Consider the following 22029-nt stretch of genomic DNA (forward strand, 5'->3'; position numbering starts at 1 on the left):
AATTTATTTATTTAACAGGTACTACTAAATAACGTGTATTTAAAAACACATACAAGAGGTCAGGCACAGAGACTCATGCCTGTAATCCCAGCACTTCGCGAAGCCGAGGCGGGCCTCTTGAGCTCAGGAGTTCGAGATCAGCCTGGGCAACATGGTGAAATCCCATCTCTACCAAATATACAAAAAATCAGCCAGGCATGGTGGCGCATGGCTGTGGTCCTAGCTACTCAGGAGGCTGGGGCATGAGGGTCACTTGAGCCTGGGAGGCGGAGGTTGCAGTGAGCTGAGATGGCCATGCCACTGCATTTCAGTCTGTGTGATAGACTGAGACTCTCTTTCAAACAAACAAGAAAAATTCCCAACATAAGTAAAAGGCAGATAAATTATTTATTTATTTACAGTGCTATATTTTTGTTCATAACATTCTATATCCTTAATGTCTTAATGATAGTTTTACATCATTTACTGGTATCTAAAGGTACAACTTAATCGTAGAACAAAGCGCATCAATACCAACAGTGAATAATGTACTTTTTTTTTTTTTTTTTTTTTTTTTTGAGACGGAGTCTCACTCTGTCACCCAGGCTGAAGTGCCATGGCATAATCTCAGCTCATTGCAACCTCCACCTCCTGCGTTCAAGTGATTCTCCTGGTCTCAGCCTCCCGAGTAGCTGGCCCTACAGGTACAAGCCACCACGCCTGGCCAATTTTGGTATTTTTAGTACAGACGAGGTTTCACCATGTTAGCCAGACTGGTCTCAAACTCCTGACCTCAAGTGATCCACACGTCTAGGCCTCCCAAAGTGCTGGGATTACAGGGGTGAGCCACTGCGCCGGGCCGAATAATCTAGATTTCAAACATCTTTCTTGATAATCGCTAATTTTTTTCAGACATCTATAGAATGATTAGATAACAGGAAGAGAAGAGTTCATTCTTGTAGTTTAAGTATTGGCTCTGCCATTTTTTTTTCTTTTTTTTGAGATGGAGTCTTGCTGTTGCCCAGGCTGGAGTGCAATGGCGCAACCTCAGTTCACCTGAGTAACTGGGACTACAGGCATGCGCAACCATGCCTGGCTAATTCTGTATTTTTTAGTAGAGATGGGGGCTCTATGTTGGTCAGGCTGGTCCCGAATTCCCAATCTCGGGTGATCCGCCCGCCTTGGCCTCCCAAACTGCTGGGATTACAGGGGTGACCCACCATGCCCAGCCATGATAATCGCTATTTTTTCCAGACATGTGTTAAATGATTAGATTATAGCAAGTGAAGAGTTCGCTCTTGTAGTTTAAGTACTAGCTCTGCCATTTTCTTGTTTCTTACTATTTTGGTTTTAGATGCAATTTTTTTTTTGCAAGATTAACTCATGAGCCTGTTTTGGTGAGGCTTGGTTAAAACTAGGTAATAAAATCTACAAATCTATGTAATTAAACACAAGTGAATACATACTGTGTTTTAATTGTGTCCCTCAAATTTCATGTGTTGGAGACTTAATCCCCAAATTCATATACTGATGGCATTTGGAGGTGGGGCCTTTGACAGGAATTAGTATTAGGATAAGGTCATCAGGGTGTAGCCCCCATGATGGGACTGGCTGCTTTATAAGAAGAGCAAGAGGGACCTGAGCTGACTCGCTCTTGCCTTCTTGCCATGTGATGCCCTCCGACATGTTATAAAGCAGTAAGAAGGCCCTTCCCAAAGGCGGCCCCTCAAGCCTGGACTTTCTAGCCTCTGGAACTATAAGAAATTAATTTATTTTCTTCATAAATTACCCAGTCTATGGTATTCTGTTATAACAACAGAAAATGGACTAAGACAAATAAACTTGCAATACTAAGCTGAAATAATAGCAATTCCAGGAAACAGAATGAATGAATGGATGTATAACCGGTGCTTTGTGGAACCTCCACTTTTTCCTCCAAATAGCATTATGTACAATATGTTCTACACGACTCTCTTATACTAGAACCAAATGAAGGTACAAATTTGAACCCCTGTATTAACCATTAGAATTTTTTTTTTACTTTGAAATGAACATAAATAAATGAACATAAACTGACTAATAAGATATGGTAAACATATAACACACAAACTTACATACATCTACCTTTATAGAATTTAGGGCTAAATCAGATCATTCTTCCAGTTTCTTTTTCTAACTTTTCGGTCCTCAGTAAGTCTCTCATCACCCTCATAGATGTATCTAAATCTCGGTTTTCACTAATTACCTTTTCTCTACCTTTGTCTTCATTCATTCATTTAACTTTTCCTATTAATCTTTAATTCCCACCCCCCATTTCTATTCCCCGTCTTCCCATGTGCAACCTTCCTAATATGTTTGATATGCATCTTTTTGTTAGCATGTACTTTTAGAAAATGTTTATTGTTTTGTGTGCAAAAAATAAAATAAAAAAACTTAAAAAAAAAAAAAAAACTTTTCCTATTAATACTACAAGTCCTTAAGGAGAAAGACCACAATAGTGATTTAATAGTTGATGACATGGTTAAAAAGTATTTGATTCTAGGATTTGAAGGGTGAATAAATACGTGAAAAATGGTATACCAACTGCACCTGCAAATTAATCTGGAGAATTTCTAGAAACATATGCAGGGCCATATTTTTTTATTTCTGAGATGTTTTCCTAGTCAACTCATTTACCTATGTCCTAGCCATCGTGCAATGCATTTATAAAGCACACCACGTAAATTAAAATAAATATCTAAATTTTAGAAGATATAATGATATACTTTACAAAGGAATTACAAAACTTAAGGTGCATTTAAGATAGTCTGACAATGTATATTGAAACTACTGAAACTATTTGTATTAAAGGAATTCAAGTCCAAAACATGTGTGTCCTGTCTATCTGCATTTCTACTTTTACTCAACATTCTCTACTCACACCACAGCAGATCACTGTGTGCAGCGTTATCTGCACTCTTTGGCTGCCCTGACATTCCTCGTTCCTCACCAGAAATATCCTTCTGACTATGGTTCTGCTCACAAATCTTCCTATCCCTCCTTCAAAGATCAGGCCAAATCAGCTTCCTCCATTAATTATCCACCCCACCATCCAGAGAGAGAAATGAGCCCTAGCTTAACATATCTCCCTTTCCACAACCGCATAGTGCCTTATTCTTTAATCATGCCTCTCTGATCAAATTTCTAGAGACCTAGGACTGACTTAATCATCTTGCTGTTCCCTAACAGAACTAAGAATAATGCCTTGAACATATATGATTCTTAAGATACATGTTGATAAAACGTTACAGTATCTAGATATTGAGAAATAGATACAAACATATTTGAAAATAAAATGCAGTAGAGACTGAATTACTGAACAAATAAATCACACTGGGAAGGAAAAACTCACCAGTGGATTGTTATTTTGAAAATGCTTGAGAGAACCTGGTTATATACCAGTAATTTTAATACCACTTCCAGAAGGTGACCAAGAAGGTGGATCTTCCATCATTAACAAAAAACTCAAGAAGTACATGATCAGATTATTAGTGTAAAAACTATCACCTCCTTTGTGTACTACATAAACCAAATCTATTTACTTTTTGTAATAAAATAAATGGCTGTAAGGTTTTTTTGTCTCCAAACAAAAAGCTTTGCTTCCAAAAATGTATTTCAGAGCATTTTATCTAAAGTAAATGAAGTATTAATTTTAGATAAGGCTTACAGCATAGAAAGACACTGTTGACTTAGCAGACATCTTCTAAGATCTGCCACCTACGCACAATTAGGAAGTTTTTTTAAGATGGAAAAATTCTAGAGAACAGCAAATGATATATTTTGACTGTTCTTCAAAAATACTACACTGCAGTCTCTAAATTTATTTAATTTATAGATAACTTTGAAAAGCTAATGGACATTACGGGCCCTTTTCCTAGACAAAGGTACAAACACAATAAAAACTTATTTATTATTTAAGGTAGCAACACACTCTAATCTAGAACCTAGTGGTCAGTAACAAGTTCAAGGAAGTATATCTGGTATCCTTAATAAATAAAGTTAAAATTATTTTGTTTTAATGTACAGAATTTGGGAAAGTCATCCCATGAATTAAGAGAAAAATATAATCCCAGCACTTTGGAAGGCCAAGGCAGGGAGATCACTTGAGGTCAGAAGGTTCGGGCAGATCACTTGAGGTCAGAAGGTTAAACCTGGCGAACATGGGGAAACCTCATCTCTAATGAAAATACAAAAATTAGCCAGGTATGGTGGCAGACGCCTGTAATCCCAGCTACTCGGGAGACTGAGGCAGGAGAATCACTTGAACCCAGGAGGCAGAGGTTGCAGTGAGCTGAGATCACACCACTGCATTCCAGCCTGGGTGACAGAGCGAGGCTCTGTCTCCAAAAAAAAAAGAGAGAGAAACACATAAGAATTCTACCAGAATTGACCCTGCTTAGAAAGATTTTTATTAAATTATTATTAAATTAACTCCCAGGAAAAGTCACAGAAAAAGTTTAAATTAAATTGTTTAGCACATGATTGAAAGCACAATTAAGAAACAAAAACAGTATTACCTCCTAATGGAACAATTAAATATATACATATTTGTAAATCAGAGTTTCAACTGAATCTTCTTAATCCCTTTTACAAAAAAGGAATGTTAGTATGTTATCTCAAACAACATACTACGCATACATCAAAGCCTCTAAGCATTATATCTTCCACTGTCCTCACCCGATCCTCATTTCCCATGGAATTACATATTCAGATAATATTCTAGACAGCCAGAAGGTAAGGCAGGTGAAAAGCAGAAGGAGCTGTAACAGCAGGGATATCTTAAGTGACCCTGAGATCAGACTCACTGTCAGATCACGCACAGCTTTGCAATTACTGCCTATGTTTTCATTTCCCATTGTTACTTAAGCGATTTGGGGAAAACTGATTCAAAAGTTATCTGACACCAATTTTTAAAAATAAGCTATTCTCAAGACCACATACTCACATAAAGAGAAAACAACTTAAACATGCAGTGGTGTCTAATCACCTAATTACTACCTTAGTTGAATTAGTTTCACTGGTAACATCACATGTCATTGAATTTTATGTTAAGATTACACAAAAATAAACTATTGTGCAAGAATAAAACAAAAAACTCTCAAGTATTTCTAAATTTGTCTGTCACAGGGTAAGCAATGCAATTAAAGACAATAGCACAAACTCTTACAATGACCCACAGAGTTCTTAAAATTAAAGGCTGGTTTGAACAGTTTCTAATGCTAACGTAAGTCAAGTTTATTATTTAGGCACTAACACCTATGCATCAAAAGCTTCCGGTTCACAAAACCTTCAGTGATAGGGATTCTGAACATGAGAAAACGCTTATACTCCAAATTTACAGATACTTGAAAACTAATATAAAAATGTATCTATGATTTTAAGTTACTTTTTCTTTAAAGTGAGTAGAGCATTAACGTGTAAATATAACTAATTTTGTTTTCCCCAAAATAAGTTATTAAATTAATGGTGTAATTTACATTGCCTTTGAAATACCACAGATATGACACTGTTTTCTTGTTTACATGAAGTTTGATAGCTGCTAAACCCTTTGTTAAAGTAGTTTGGAAGAAAGAAACAAGTGTGGGGGGCTGGAGAGGGGGGTGGACCAGTAGAAACAGCAACGAGGATCTAAGAAATAATATGGGCGGGGGGAGGGGGGGGCGCAGATATCAAGCTTTGTTGCCTAAGACCACATAGGTGGGTACACTGGCACTTAAGTTAGAAGAGAAAACTGACATTCCTACATCTTATTAGATTTCTCACTCTTCCTAAGGTTTGAATATCTGATTCAAGGTATTAAGAATTTGAATAGCTAATTAGGCTACAACAGACAAATCATTCAGTTGAACAACACATTTCCAACAGAAATGAGAATGGCTCTGCCAAGAAGACTGAGTCTTTGATTAATTCTGTTCTACAGAAATGCCCCAGATTAGAACCTAACTATGACGTGGTGAGCCCCTCACTCAGATGTAATTGGTCAGGGTAGGATCTACATCACTTGCATTTAAAATCCTCCCCACCCACTCCGTGTCAGTGTGTGGGTGTGTGTGTGCATGTGTGTGATTCCAATGGGGATTGAGAACCACTGGGTGGGGGGTGGGTGTGGCAGGGGAGGGGACAGGATGGAAAATTTTACTAGTCAGATTCTAATTATTAACCTAAGGCAGGAGAGTCGCTTCTTTCAAATACTAAATTGCAAAGTGAGAGGTGTTCAGAACTAGAGGGAGAAATATGTTAATACTATGTCAGACTAAATTAAGTGCTTTATTAATCTAATTTTAAGATTAATGATGACAAAAGATAAGCTCAATCTGTCTTCCAAAAATGAACAGAAAAGTAAGGACAATGATAATGAAGACACCGTAAACAGGGGCCTAGAAAGACTACAAAACATAATAAAAAGAAGAAAATGCATACAAATACATAAAGCCCAAATGAGCCTCAGCTATGTGTGACAAAATTTTAAGTAGTAGGCAGAAGTTATAGAAAGGTATTTTTTTCCTATTCAGTATAAGGTGAAACCATTGCACAAATCAATGACAATGTTCAAACAAAACCTGGATATGTGATTCATCAAGGAAGTTCTAGTGGGCACTTAGGCAAATGAGGTGAAGTTTGTTCTACGTGTTCCCCATCCCTTTCTAACTTAGCACTCAAGTGTATTATCAGCGCCAGCACTAGCTTCTGCAGTACCTTTGTGCAAATTAGACTCTAGCAGAATAAATTACAAAAAGGAAGCCACGTGGTATCAGAGGTTAAGAGCCTGGAATTGCGAAGCCACACAGGTAGGTTTGGACTCCCTGGCTCTGACTCTTAGTAACTAGATAACCTCTCTCAGTGCCTTGGCTTTTTCATCCGTAAAGTAACTTAGGAGAGTGGAATAAAAAGTGCTAATCAGTGACTAGCATTGGAATAAGATGTAATGCATATTGAATAACAGAAATAAATTGTTATAAAGGAAGCTCCTTCCTCTGTGAAGACAGTCCGCTAACAGGGAAATAGCTTGGCCTGGATTTCAGTGCCCACTTTTCCCTTGGCTGTGTACCTCTGTGCAGGACACAAACTGCCCATTCAGATTCTGCCATCCTGTGTGCTACTAAGGCTATTGAGTCCAGGTACATTATGTCTTTTAGTGAGTTAACACAACAGCATTACTACTAAAATATATATATATATATATATAGATATAGATATAGATATAGATATCATTTATAAAACTTTTTAATTACAACAGATTTGGAGTATGCCCAAACATAGTAGTCATCCTGACCAGCATAACCTCACAGTGATAATGAACACCTTCTCAATGAAGCAGTTCTTCAAACACTCTTCACAACTAAACATCTTCAATTTTTACTTTGTAATAGAATGCAATAGGCCTCTTTAAAAAAAAAAAAAATTAAGAATATGTCAGCAGATAGTTACTAAACTGAAAACTGTCATTCTGAAGTGCTTTGGACACACAAAATATATATATACTTACATTGAACTAGATGTTAGGTTCAGAATTCCGAAATGTTATGTTTCTATTTATCCACTACTGAGGAACTCAAAAAGTCGCTATTATGAGTCCTTTCTGAAAACATTTCCTTACAGATTCACGCGAAAAAAGGTTTTAAAACTGGTTTCTCTGATTTCATATTTTGAAAGTTGGCATAATCTAGACAATATCAGCAAATGCTTTTCCTTCGGTAAATTAAAACAAGTTGTTCATTTAACTACCACATTCCAATCAAAACAGCTGCCAGAAATACATTCCTTTATGAAATCAAGGTTGTATGGGTTTTTTGTTAGTGGAATATTCTTAATTCTGGAGAATGCCAAGTTCTCATTCGGTGTTGGTTTGCCAAAATGCTTTCAATTTAACTTGTTCACCAAACTTAAAATGATACATTTGAACCAGCAAACACAAGCTGTGTTATCTGCCTGACCCATTCAAGGAGCCACTTCTGGTTCACACACACACAGATACACCATCTGGGGATCATGAAAGGAAACTACCTTTCTTAAGATCATATATATATATACTGCTCCTCTCTCTGCCCAGCACCCAAGTTATGATAATAAAACACCAACTGAGATTATCTGAATACAACTACTCCATCTTACTTCTCAGTCACAGGCATGCGATGGTCTAAGGCAAACTATGGCCAGTAAGTAGATATTTTTTTATTTTGCAGGCCATTTGGTCTCTGTCACTACTACTCAACTCTGCTATTATACAGCAAAGTAGCCACAGACAATACATTAAAAAATGAATGGGCATTACTCTTTCTAATAAAACTTTATTCAAAAAAAAAAGATAACACACCAGATATGGTCCACAGGTCATAGTTTGTTGACTCTGAAGCAATTCCCAGAACCATCCAAATTTCTACAGATCCAGGATAAAGCAAAGAAGCTTTTAGGTTAGATGAGGTAAACATTTTTTTAATCAAATAAATTAACAGACCAAGCAAAAACGCTTACTATTTAAACACTGACTACTAAAAATATATAACCATTCTATGAAAAGGAAATTTTCTAACGAATTCAAACATAGTATCTTATGTGGCACTATATATAATAATGAAGTTCAATAAGAGAATTATGAGTATTAAACTTCGACTTTCCTCTGCCATCTTCAGAAACTTAAAAGACAGTGGGGGTAAGAATGGAAAGAATAAGGCTTTCTGTTCTGTTTAAAAACTCAGCTCTTTCACATCATATCCATACAACCGTAAGCAAGGCCTCAGTGTCTTCATTTATATAGTGTATTAGACAGCTTGATAACAAGTATGAACATAGTGTTTGGCTTATTGTAAAGAAAATAAACTAGGATTTATAATCCTATTGAATGCCTAAAGGCATTTTCGCATAAATACTAATATCAGTTAATTATAACTGCATGTATAGTTTTAAAGGGAGCAAAAAGGTTAAAAATAGTGCAGTATTAAAAGAACAAAAAGAATCAATTCCTTAAGCAAAAAAATTGTTTGAACTGTGAATTTCCATTAGTTTAAAAAATACCAATGGTAAGTATTTTTATTAATGCAAACAACAAAGAAACAGACAACAAAGACACTGGGCTAGCTGAGAGTGGTCCTGGAAATGCGTCCTCTTTGCCAGAGCAAACAGAAGGAAGGAGGGAAGAGAAAACACTGGCCATAAGTTGTGGCGATACTAGCTAACGTCCACCAAGTCGTGATGAGAAGAAATGTTACGCCCATCTTAAAAATTAACAGAAAATGAGCTTGTATTTTAGCTTCTTGATGGGATAAGGATATCTGGATACCAAAAATCACTTCTATAATAGAGATGAAAATGTTATTGTCAAACATGTTTTCTTTTCACATTTTCTAATAATCCTAAATCATAATCCAATTCACAGATAAATATGGGGGAAAAAAATAAGTAAATTGTATATTTGTAATTAATTTTTAAAAACAACATATAAACAAAATTACATTTAAAATTGTCAATTTCATACCTTTTCCCAATTTTTTAATTGAACATAAATTGAATATGAAAGCAACCAAAGATTCAATCAGAAACAAAGAATCTGCACACTAAATGAACTCTCTCCATTAGAAATGCATTAGTTACTCAAGAAATTACAAACTATGAAGCAAGCTTGACTCTCCTTTAAGAGAATAGGAAGAAACGTAATTTAAAGCCTACGGTTACCTCCAAGACTAAACAGAAGGTTGTTTTGTTTTTGTATTTTGGGATGATTGTAAGATTTGTCCTGCAGTAGACAACAGAACTATGGGAAGAAAGAAGAGGTGGGGAAAGAAAGGAAGAAGGAAGAAAAAACAAATTGTAATTAACCTTTCTACTAGAGATTGTTAACATTAAAAGTTAGCCCTTTAGATCGAGTTACTATTAATTCACCAACACTGGGGACAAAACTTACTAAAATACATCAGTAAATAAAACACAGATCCCTGCCCTCTCACAGTTTAAATTCCAGCAGAATTTTGATTAATAAGTGTAATGTTACAATCATAAATGCTATGAAAAAACAAAAAGTCCAAGCAGGGTAAAGGGATTCACAAGTTGGGGGGGAAGAGAGGTGAAAGAGGAACCCCTGGGTTGCAATATTAAAGTAGGATGGTCAGAGCCAGAGTTGGTTTGTATTTCAATTGAGAGACAGCAAGATAGGAAGCTTCCATTGCTGTGTTCAGACAATGATGTATGAAGATGTGCCTTATATCTTGGTGTTGTCCGCTTACTACTGGAAGCCATACCTAGAACACTTCCTTATTCACAAAATACGTCATTTATGTTTTAATTACTCTAATTTTTTTCTCTGCAGTATCTATTTGTACCTGATGATTCCTATATATTGTGAAGCTACAACTCCTAGGAGACCTATCAGGCATTATAATTGACATGTTATATATGGAGGCCATCATAAAAGCTATCAAATGCTAAAGAAAAGATATGCCAAATCAAAGAAATTCTTAACTGTTGCCCAGAGTCTATTCAGTCAAAATATTTTCAGACACACATTCTTACAAAATTAACATCAAAGAACTTCAAAGTTTTTCCAAGACACATGATACAGAAAAACAGAAAACTGTCATTAAAATAGAATGTCTAATGACTTAAGCCCTTCTACAGTTTAGGCAACAATTTGTAAATATCCAACAAATGCTTACAATGTATCTAGGGCTATATACCCACCATTACGAATTTAAAATACCCGACTAGGTAAAAATAACAAAACACAAACCAGAACTTCTTTGCTCAAGAATCCCGGGTCTTGGTTTTGTTTGTGGTTTTTTCCCCTACTGCGTTCACTATTCTTCAGCAGAAGACAAAGAGGCGGCAAAGGACAAATGTCTGTGAAAATGCATAAAGCTAGAACTATGAAGACACTGAGCTGAATTTTTTTCAATACCTTCTATTGTAAATGCATAGGAATAAATGACAGTATGTCTGTGACTTATGCCTACTATTGTACCTAAAACACAATTCTAGACATGAATAAGAATTAAATGAGATGAGAGGAAGGAGTGGTCAGAACTTAATGAGAACGGGGCGGGGGGGGGGATATTTTGGGAAGCAGATAAGGGTGAGGACAAAAATCTTACCTCCTCTTCATGACAGAAAGAAGCCGGAAATTGTCTAAGGAATACTTCTTCTAGATAGGGTCCAGAAGAGGAAAATATCTTTCACACAAAGAGGATAAAAATGTGTTGTGTATGATTTTCACCCCCTTGATCTCATGTCAAGCAAATCAACCAGTTGAAAGGAACTGCTCTAACAACTCAGACTCAACTAGACAAATTCGCAAAACCTAAGTAGGCCACACCTGGCATGTGTTCACCGAGAAAGCTACAGGACAGGAAAGGCTAGCAGGGCAGCATCACGCCAGGCACACAACAGGAGGACATGCAATCCAGGAGCTATTGTCTTTGCACCTCTCCCTACTATCATCACCATCACCATATCATTATTCAGGTAGGTATGCAAAGGGCAAAGAATCCACAGACAATGCAAAAGTTGCCCTGGGTTAGACACACCTGAGTTCCACTGAGAAACCACTACGATTTATTTATTTATTTATTTATTTATTTATTTAAGACAGAGCCTTTCTCTGTTGCCCAGACTGGAGTGCAGTGGCGCTATATCGGCTCACTGCAACCTCTGCCTCTTGGGTTCAAGCAATTCACCTGCCTCAGCCTCCCAAGTAGCTGGGACTACAGGTGCATGCCACCATGCCAGGCTAATTTGGGTACTTTCAGTAGAGACAAAATAGCTGGGAGGATCGGTTGAGCCTGGGTTTCAACCATGCTGGCCAGGCTGGTCTTGAACTCCTGACCTCAAGTTATTTGCCCGTCTAGGCCACCCTAACTGCTGGGATTACAGGCTTCAGCCACTGCGCCAGGCCCACTATCATCTTATAAGCATCTCCTGGACATATCTTCCAGGGCACCCAATCCACCAAGGATATGCTGTTTTAAGAATGCACCACACCTTCCCGAACCAGATGCAGTTCACGTGTCAGGAATCTCTTTGCCATACCCTACATGGTGGCTGTTAATATTGCCAGCATTTCACTTTAGATTTCAGATGAGTCAGAGCTAAACATTAAACCAGGGTCATTTATTCACAGAAAGAGAAAGGGTTTGGGGAACCTTTTACAATGCACCTGGGTTCTCATCCCAACTCTGCCCCTATGGTGCCAGTGGTCTTCAGCCTACAACTTAAGCCTCTTAAGACTCACCACCACCAAGCAATGACTGGGTTTATTGGATTGACTGCTAAGATCCTTTGAAGCCTTTTAAAAAGTAAGAACTAGGCCCTGAAACGAAAGAAGAAAATATCTCCTGCCTTCTAAGAAATAAGACAACAAAGATACAAAATCAAATTATTATTATTATTTTTTTTTTTTTGAGAGGGAGTCTCACTCTGCTGCTGAGGCTGAAGAACAGTGGCACCACCTCGGCTCACTAAAACCTCCGTCTCCCGGGTTCAAGCAATTCTCCCACCTCAGCTTCCCGAGTAGGTGGGATTACACAGGCATCTGCCACTACGTTCAGCTAATTTTTGTATTTTTAGTAGAGGCGGGGTTTTGACACGTTGGCCAGGCTGGTCTAGAACTCCTCACCTCAGGTGATCCACCCACCTCAGCGTCCAAAAGTGCTGGGATTACAGGCATGAGCCACAGCGCCCGGCCTAAAGTATCTTTTAAATAGCATAGAAAACTTGTTTTGATCATAGGACAGTTAAAGAAAAGCTGTCTCATTCAATCCCCTTTGTTTTATGCATACAGACTGAGATCGAAAGTGGTTCAACGTTCTTATCAGAGGTGACAAAATGAGTATTAAACTCTACATTGCTGGCAAACTCAGTATCATTTAAATCTGACAATTTTGTACAGTACATCATATAGTCTCTATTTTAAAAACAAGTAATTAGGCACCCGGCCAAATTTCTACTTTTCAAGAAAAAAGTATGAGAATACTTTTTGTGAAAGCCCTCAAAGACCTGCCAGGTACAGTAGCTCACACCTGTAATCCCAACACTTTGGGACGCTGAGGCAGGCGGACCACAAAGTCAGGAGTTCTAAACCAGCCTGGCCAACATGGTGAAACCCCGTCTCTACGAAAAATACAAAAACTAGTAGGGCGTGGTACCATGCACCTGGAGTCACAGCTACTCGGGAGGCTAAGGCAGGAGAATCGCTTGAACCTAGGAGGCGGAGGTTGCTGTGAGCAGAGATCGTGCCACTGCACTCCAGCCTGGATGATGAAGCTAGACTGTCTCAAAACACACACACACACACACACACACACACACACACACACACGGAATAGAATAGAGAGAACCCAAAAGTAAATCCACACATTTACAGCCAACTAATTTTTGACAAAGGTGCCAAGAACACACAGTGGGGAAAGAACAGTGTCTTCGATAAATGGTTTTGGGGAAACCGAACATTCACATGTAGAAAAATGAAAGTAGACCCTTATCTTTCACCATATACAAAAATTAAACCAAAAAAATGGATTAAAGACTTAAGTATAAGACTCAAAACTAGGAAATTACTAAAAGAAAACCCAGGAGGAACACTTCCTGACAGCAGTCGGGGCAAGGATTTTCTTTGGATAGGACCTCAAAAAGCACAAGCAACAAAAGCAAAAATAGACAAATGGGATTACATAAAACCAAAAGCTTCTGCACAGCAAAGAAAGCAATAAACAGAGAAAAACAATAACCTACAGGAGAAAATATTTGCAAATTATATTATCTGACAAATAATATCTAAAAGAACTTAAGACAACTCACTAACAAAAAATCAAATAACCTAATATTTAAAATGGGCAAAATGGCCAGGCACAGTGGCTCACACCTGTAATCTTAACATTTTAGAAGGTGAAGGCTGGAGAATCACTTTAGGCCAGGAGTTTGTGACTAGCCTAGGCAACATATGGAGACCCCATCTCTATAAACAATTTAAAAATTAAATAAAAATAAATAAATGGCAAGAGACCTGAATAGACACTTCTCAAAAGACATGCGAATATCAACAGGTATATGAAAGAATGTTCAACATCACTAATCATCAAGAAAATCAAAACCACAATGAAATATTATCTCACCCCAGTCAGTATAAACATTATCAAAAAGACAAAAGACAACAAGTGCTGGTGAGAATATGGAGAAAAGAGAATCCTTAACGCACTGTTGGTGGGAATTTAACCAGTATGGCCATTACTGAAAATAATATGAAGGTTTCTAAAAAAAATTAAAAACAGAAATAACCACCAAATGATCCAGCAATCCCACTACTGGGTAAATATCCAAAGAAAGTGAAATCACTACTATGTTGAAGAGATGTCTGCACTTCCGTGTTTATCACAGCACTATTCCCAATAGCCAAGATATGGAATCAATCTAAGTGTCCAGCAATAGATGAACCAGGGCCTGGTACAGCGGCTCATGTCAGCATCCCAGCACTTTGAGAGGCCAAGGCAGGTGGACGGCTTGAGTCCAGGAGTTTGAGACCAGCCTGGGCAACATGGTGAAACCCCATCTCTAGAAAAATCAGCCAGACATGGTGGCATCTGCCTGTAGTCCCAGCTACTCAGGAGGCTATAGTGGGAGGATCACTTGAGCCCAGTAGGCAGAGGCTGCAGTGACCCAAGATCATGGCACGGACTGTACTCCAGTCTAGGTGACAGAGTAAGACCCTGTCTCAAAAGAAAAAAAGATGAATAAAGAAAATGTAGTACATATACACAAATGGAATACTATTCAGCCATTAAAAAGGATAAAATTCTGCCATATATGACAACATGGATGACATCAGGTTAAGTGAACAAGCCAGGCACAGAAAGACAACTGTCATACGATCTTACTCAGTGCAATATAAAAAAGTTGATCATATAAAAGTAAAGAGTAGAAAAAGTAGTAGAGGCAGGGGTAGTAAGGGGGGAAAAGCTGGATAAATGTTGGTCAAAGGATACATAATTACAGTTAAGACAAGAAGAATAAACTTCAAGAGATCAATTATACAGCAATTTGACTAGAGTTAAAAATGGCATATTCTTGGCCAGGCGCGGTGGCTCACGCCTGTAATCCCAGCACTTTGGAAGGCCGAGGTGGGCAGATCACAAGGTCAGGAGATCGAGACCATCCTAGCTAACACGGTGAAACCCCGTTTCTACTAAAAATAGAAAAAATTAACCTGGCGTGGTGGCGGGCGCCTGTAGTCCCAGCTACTGGGGAGGGTGAGGCAGGAGAATGGCATGAGTGAACCTGGGAGGCGGAGCTTGCAGTGAGCCGAGATCGCACCACTGCACTCCAGCCTGGGCAACAGAGCAAGACTCTGTCTCAAAACAACAACAACAACAAAAAAAAGGCATATTCTTGAAAAATGTAGAGTAGATGTTATGTGCTCTTACCAACAAATGGTAACTATGAGGTAATGCATTTATTAATTCACTAGATTCAACCATTCCTATATATATATATACATATCCATATATCCATATATCCATATATACATCATATATATGGAGATATATATGACATATGATATATATATGATAGGGTCTTGCTTTCTTGCCCAGGCTGGAGTACAACAGCGTTATCATAGCTCACTGCAGCCTTGACTCCCACCTCCCCAACCCTAAGTTCAAAAGATCCTCTTGCCTCAGCCTCCCAAGTAGCTGCCCAGCAAGCCCAGCTAATTTTTAACTTTTTGTAGAGACAGGCCCTCACACTGTTGTCCAGGCTAGTCTTGAACTCCTGGGCTCAAGAGTTTCTCCTGCCTTGGCCTCCTAAAGTGCTGGGATTACGGCATGAGCCACCACACCCAGCCAATATATGTATTTCAAAAGATTTGTGTTGCACATGACAAAAACATAGTGTCGTATGTCACTTTTTTAAAATTAAAAAGAAAAAAAAAAAAGTTTGGCCAGATACGGTAGCTCACACCTCTAATCCCAGTGGTATGGGATGCTGAGATGGGAAGATCACTTAAGCCCAGGAATTCAAGACAAGTCTGGGCAACACAGCAAGACCCCATCTCTATAAAAAAAATTTTAAAAATTAGCTGGGCAGGGTGGCGTGCACTTGTAGTCCCAGCTACTTGGGAGACTGAGGCAGGAGGACCCCTTGAGCCCAGGAGTTTGAGGTTGCAGTGAGCCATGATGACACCTCTATACTCCAGCTTGGGCAACAGAGTAAGAATTTGTCACTTTGGGGAAAAAAATAATAATAATAATAATGATTTTTTGCCACAGTGCCACGGGCAGGATGGAGTCCATACAGTAAGGATCTTGGGCCCCCACCAGAGTACGGTGTAAGGCCATCAACCAGTAAGTACACTTTTTAACCATCTACCTGACCCAGCTTCCAATTACTTTTGACCTATAGTATTTTATACAACTAACTACTTCCTGCAATACTATATGGATGTAACTGTTAAAAAACTGATGATACATTTAAAAATCAGGAACTTCATCTGATGAGTCAGATCAAATTTACTTAATTTACATAATTAGTATTTATAAGAGAAACCGAAATTTTAAAATACATAATTTTTCTCCTTTTGGAAGTTTACCAAAAAGTCTTGGAAGGCACAAAAACACTAGTCATTATCATAGTCATACTGTGCTGCTTACTGCTATTCACTACCCAACCCAAAAGCCTGAGAGTCACACCTCTTTGCTCTGCCTCCTTTGTCCACCACAACCGCAAATTTGGTCAATTCTTCCCAAATCTCTCTATGCTGCCTACTGACCCCCCTTCAATCACACTATCTGTACTCCTCATTTCACTCCTTCCCTGCAACTTTGAGGTCTAAAGCCCAAATTGTTTTTAATGCATCCCAAAATTTATAATTGAACATCACTGGATATCTAAAAATTAAGCTTTTGATTTTTTTAGTTTGAAGCAAGAGGTAATAATGGGTTTCTTTGTTGAGGCACTGCTTAATTAACTATTCATTTAACAACTCTTCAGATGCCTTTAGCCTCCCTGCTAACATAATTCTAATTTTCTTCAAAGCAGCAACAGGCCCAGATAAATACTTGCTTTCCTAACCTTTCTTGCAGCCAGAGGCAGCCATATTGATCAGTTTTGGCTGGTAAGACCTCAGAAGTCCGCTAGGGAAGGGATGAGGAGGCCAGGGGAAGCTTTCGCTTTACTGAAAATAAAGCACAGACGCAGCACTTCTTCCTGCTTAAATATGATGCCTCCTGCAGCAGTAGCCATTTTTCAACCCAGGTAATAAACCTGATGGAATTCAACACGCTAAGGGCAATGGAATTTTGAAAAACAGTACCTTCCTGTCTCACAATTTGTTTAAAATGGTATTTTACTTACTTGAAACCAACTGGACATCATCATTCTCCTCCCCAACCCATGTCACACAATGCATTTCAAATTTTCTATGTATAAATTTAATTCATCTCCCACCCCAAACTTGTTCCTCTTCTCATATTTCCTACCTTGGTGTATGGCACCATTTTCACCCAACTTGTCACCCAAACTAGAGATATGGCTCCTTTTCCTCCCTCATTTCCTGTAACTAAGCACTAAGCACCATGACCTTCTATTTCTAGGATGCAGCTTGACATGTGTATGTTTTTAGTTTCCCAAACTCCTCATACATTAGCAGACTTCGGAAATGCTGTATCTTCTGGCTAAATTTTAGATCACTTACATCCTACTAACCATTGTGGATATCCATTTTATATGCCTGTCTCCCTTCACTAGAAGGTATGTATCTTGAAAGATGCCTTATCCAGCTTTGCAACTTGAATGCCCAGAACAATGACTGGAGAACGTAAGGGGTACAACAGAACTACAATAATACTGTTACTCTACCTTCCACTGAGAATCAAACAACAGGCTGGTTATTTAACCTCTCTAAACCTCAGTTTTCTCATCAGTAAAACAAGATTGTAATGGTATCTTCTCTCAGAGGAGAGTTATGTTAACTAAAGATAATGCATTATATCAAGCACGTAATAGTACCTGGGACATAAAAAGCACTTAATATATTGTAGCTGTTGCTATTTTTCCGAGATTTTCTATGTGATGGGAAACACTGAACTGTCCTTTACCAGAAGTAAAAGATTTGCTGAAATAAACTATCAATCCACCCAGTCTGAAAGTCCAGAATGCTTTATTTTGTGTGCTTATGAACATTATGCAGTTTATTTCATAAAAACATGACCTTGTTTCTAAACACACGGCTATTGGCATTCTGAAAATGGGGTAACGATTCTAGAATAAATACTGAATATAAAAGAGAAGGGAGAAAAAAGAATTTGCAGGAGTGGGTCAAGATTATGGCTTTGAAGAAATGATGCCCATTTTTAGCTAACGTCACAACCAATAATTTACAGTGGGTACTGGATTAATCAAATGTCCATTATTTAAACAAACATCAGTCTAGTATTATTATTCCTGTTCCCTGTCTTCCAAATAGTAGCTGCGAAGCAATGAAACTGCTGCCTAGAATAGCAACACTGAATTCCTGGGAAAGATATTTTCAGCAACAGCAAATAATGGGTAAATTTAATAAGGCTTCCATTAAGCCTGCTCCATAATTATACAGTATTTTAAAATAGTACCTTTATTTTGGTATTGAAAGTCATGCAGATTGCTGAATTATCTGCATAGTCTAAAATTTCCCTTTGAGATATGACATCAAAATAATTTTAAAACAGTCATAGAAAATACCAGTTTCCCATTCAGCGTAGTTCCTTACAGGCAGCATAAGCTCTCAGGTCTCCCAGATTGTTTGCTACACAGGGAAATCTAATGTGCTCTATAAATTCTATCAATATGCATCTTTTCTAGTGCAGTAATGAAGATGTTAACACTTTGATTCAGTCTGACTTCAAATGCCACTAGTACAGTGACTAATCTTCTAATTTGAAAGAATTCAACAAATCTTACTTAGAGCTTTAATAAACTCTACTATGCCACTGATTGGAAGAAATATCAAGTAAAACTGGCTATTTCTTTCCAAGGGCAAAGAAGCAGTATTAAAGAGCAGAATGGGTTCAATGGGAAGGAAAAAAGGTGAATGTCAACCAATAACCACTGAACATTCTGACCCCCTCAATTTGCTATTTTTATACTATGCAAGGTAGTAAGAAATCAGAAACCAGGAGTCTATGGTAGGTAGTAAGAAATCAGAAACCAGGAATCTAGGGCCAATGGCCATTTATAAATCTTTTATAGGTAGTATATGAATTGTGACTTTCTTTCTTTACCTCACTTATCATTTTATCCACCCTTCTCAGCCAGAAACTCAGGACATATTAGTAGAAAGCTCAAGCAATGACTACCCAACATTCTAAGAAACTAGTTCTATTCCACGCCAGTACAGAAGTTCCAGATCCTAGAGTCTGTTATTTCAAAATCACTCATCTTTTCAAAGTCTCTAAAGTGTTCTTGAACATTCATTCATTCACTCATTTAAGAGCCTATTTAAGGACAAGCACTGTGAACAAACAACTATACGCCTTTCATGCCCTCATCGCTGAGTAGCTTTAACATTGAGCCTAATGACTCAAAATGACCTAATGAGGCCCTTTTCTCATCGAAGCTAGAAGTGTGACCATGGTATTTTTATCCAAAGGCATGACTAGATTCCTGAAAAATTTAAATGCAGCTTCTTAGACTCACCCTTTCACTGAACAAAACAAAGCTCATTAACGGAAGAAAGAAGAAAGGAAATAAAAAGAAAGACATTAGGAAGACTTAAAAGAGAATCCATTTGTGAATTCCCTTCTTTATTAGGCTTAGGTGCACGTAATGCTGTCAAATATCATAGTTCTTCATTCATTTAATAACTAGTTACTGAACGTGTACTATTTGCCATGCTTCATTTCAGGTGCTAAGAACAGCAGTCAAGAAACCATCTTGAAGTTTACATTTTAATGGGGGAGTACAGACAAAATGAATACATTATAATATATGGCAAATGTCTTATTTTTTCGATTTCTCAAACTAAACTTTTATAAAATCAAGAGATACTTACGATTTAGCATTGTAACCATTCAGGCATACTGCCTGCAAACCAGACAGCAACTCCACATAATAACAAGAAAAATGGGACTTATAGAAAGTATAAGCTCATAAAAACAAAGAAAAACCTGGATAATCAGGGTTTTTTCTTTTTTGGGTTTTTTTGTTTCTTTTTTTTTTTTGAGACGGAGTTTCATTCTTGTACCCCAGGCTGGAGTGCAAGTGGCATGATCTCAGCTCACTGTAACACTCCGCCTCCTGGGTTCAAGCACTTCTCCTGCCTCAACGTCACGGGTAGCTGGGATTACAGGCACCCACCACCACACCCAGCTACTTTTTATATTTTTAGTAGAGATGGGGTTTCACCGTGTTAGCCAGGCTGGTCTCCAACTCCTGACCTCAGGTGATCCACCCACCTCAGCCTCCCAAAGTGCTGGGATTACAGGCGTGAACCACTGCGCCTGGCTGATAATCAGGTTTTAAAAAAAAAAGAAACCACAGCAGCTCCACGGGTGAAGAATATTTACACCCTACCCAATTTGATCCTGGAACCTTTTCAACAACTTGTCATAAAATATGGTCCCATCTCTTTTATTTTGCCAATCGATGGCTGGATTCCTATATAATTAGGGCTTCTTTTGATTTTGTTTAGATAAGTAAATAGACACGAATGGTTAGGGGAAGGGGGGTTTTGAATCCTGAGGCAGAGAAACCTACATAGAATGGTTATTCATATACTGTCTTTGTTTCTTAACTGTCCCATGGCAGAAATTGTTGAAATTTGCTGAACAATGACCATTCACTACATTGTGATACACTGCTGGTCCAGATCCCAGTCTAGGCAACAGCACCAATTACCAATTTTGCAGATTATTTTAGATCATACTTCTGTGACCATTTAATGTTCCTCCATGATCAACTGGCATACTTGCATGGCTAGGTCTCCAGAAGCTCTAGAATCAACCACATGACACAAAGAAACATTCCAAAGAATCCTTGGCCCTGTGTATGGAATTAGTGGTCTATACCAACCTCACCCATTTTCCACATGGTCATTTTATTGTAATGCAGCCATTGCCCTTGGTATTAGTTACTTCAAATTTCAAGGAGAAGAGAGTTGGGATATCCTCCTTTTGCTAACAGAAAGCCCTTGGGGACTTGCTCATCCAAAAATACTGCATAAAGTGAATCTAGTTATACTCCAGCAGGTGTCTCACCAACCATTATTTAAATAATAGGGCCATTTTCCAACTGCATCAACTCTAAACAGCAAACATAACTATATAGAGCCTACTTCTGGAGCACAGAATTAATAACCTTAACTTCTCATTACTTTCCAACATGCACTCCTCCCTGTTACAATAGGTCTTTACCTCCAGTTATGCCTTCTTTAACTCGACATTCTTGTTCTAATGGCTTTCCCTTTTCTTCTTCTCCTATCTAGAGGCTGTCTACCTTCCAAAATGCAGATGACCTCCTTCCTGATGAAAGCCTTCTCTTACTACTCTGTCTTACCAGGATGTTTCTAAAGAATGCTGATAACATACCAGTCATTTTACAGTGTTAGAGAACAAGGTCTAGGCGGGTTAAATAACTTACCCCAAATCATAAAACCAGCTAATGGCAAAGGCTGTACTACAACCCAGACCTTCAAACTCTAACTCCCAAGATTCTTCTAACTTCCTCACTGTAACATTATTTCCCACACTAATCTGACTATATTCCCTTACACTTAAGATTTTCCAGTGGATTCTCCACACCTGGATATTTTATCCAAAGTCAATCCATCCTTAAAATCAAAGGTCACATGCAATCTTTTCCACTCAAACTTCCTTTTGGCAGCTTTAACTCATTGATTTTCCTCTTTTCCAAATTTACTGTATTTTATTTTTAGACTAGTTGAGTGCAATAGTGAAAAAGGGGGGAACAGAATAGAACAAGTTCAATCTGTTACTGACTACATAATCAATTGAGATAACTCACTACCTTCGGACCAGCTGAAATTTACAGTATTTTAATCAC

General features: G+C 38.0%; 1 protein-coding gene across 7 annotated transcripts in view; it reads right to left on the reverse strand.

The window, feature by feature from the left end:
* Nucleotides 1-22029, reverse strand: part of TBL1XR1 (TBL1X/Y related 1) — a 180547-nt gene that overhangs the window by 78797 nt on the left and 79721 nt on the right. For 2 of the 7 annotated variants that reach the window (XM_063621702.1, XM_063621701.1), the window contains exon 1: nucleotides 54-336. The exons of the other annotated variants lie outside the window; for them this stretch is intronic. The gene's annotated coding sequence lies outside the window, so the exon portion shown is untranslated. Of the gene's footprint in view, nucleotides 1-53; nucleotides 337-22029 lie in introns of those variants that run through there. 7 annotated transcript variants of the gene reach the window in all.

The sequence above is a fragment of the Symphalangus syndactylus genome, chromosome 17 (assembly GCF_028878055.3).
Source record: "Symphalangus syndactylus isolate Jambi chromosome 17, NHGRI_mSymSyn1-v2.1_pri, whole genome shotgun sequence".
NCBI classification, from domain to species: Eukaryota; Metazoa; Chordata; class Mammalia; order Primates; family Hylobatidae; genus Symphalangus; species Symphalangus syndactylus.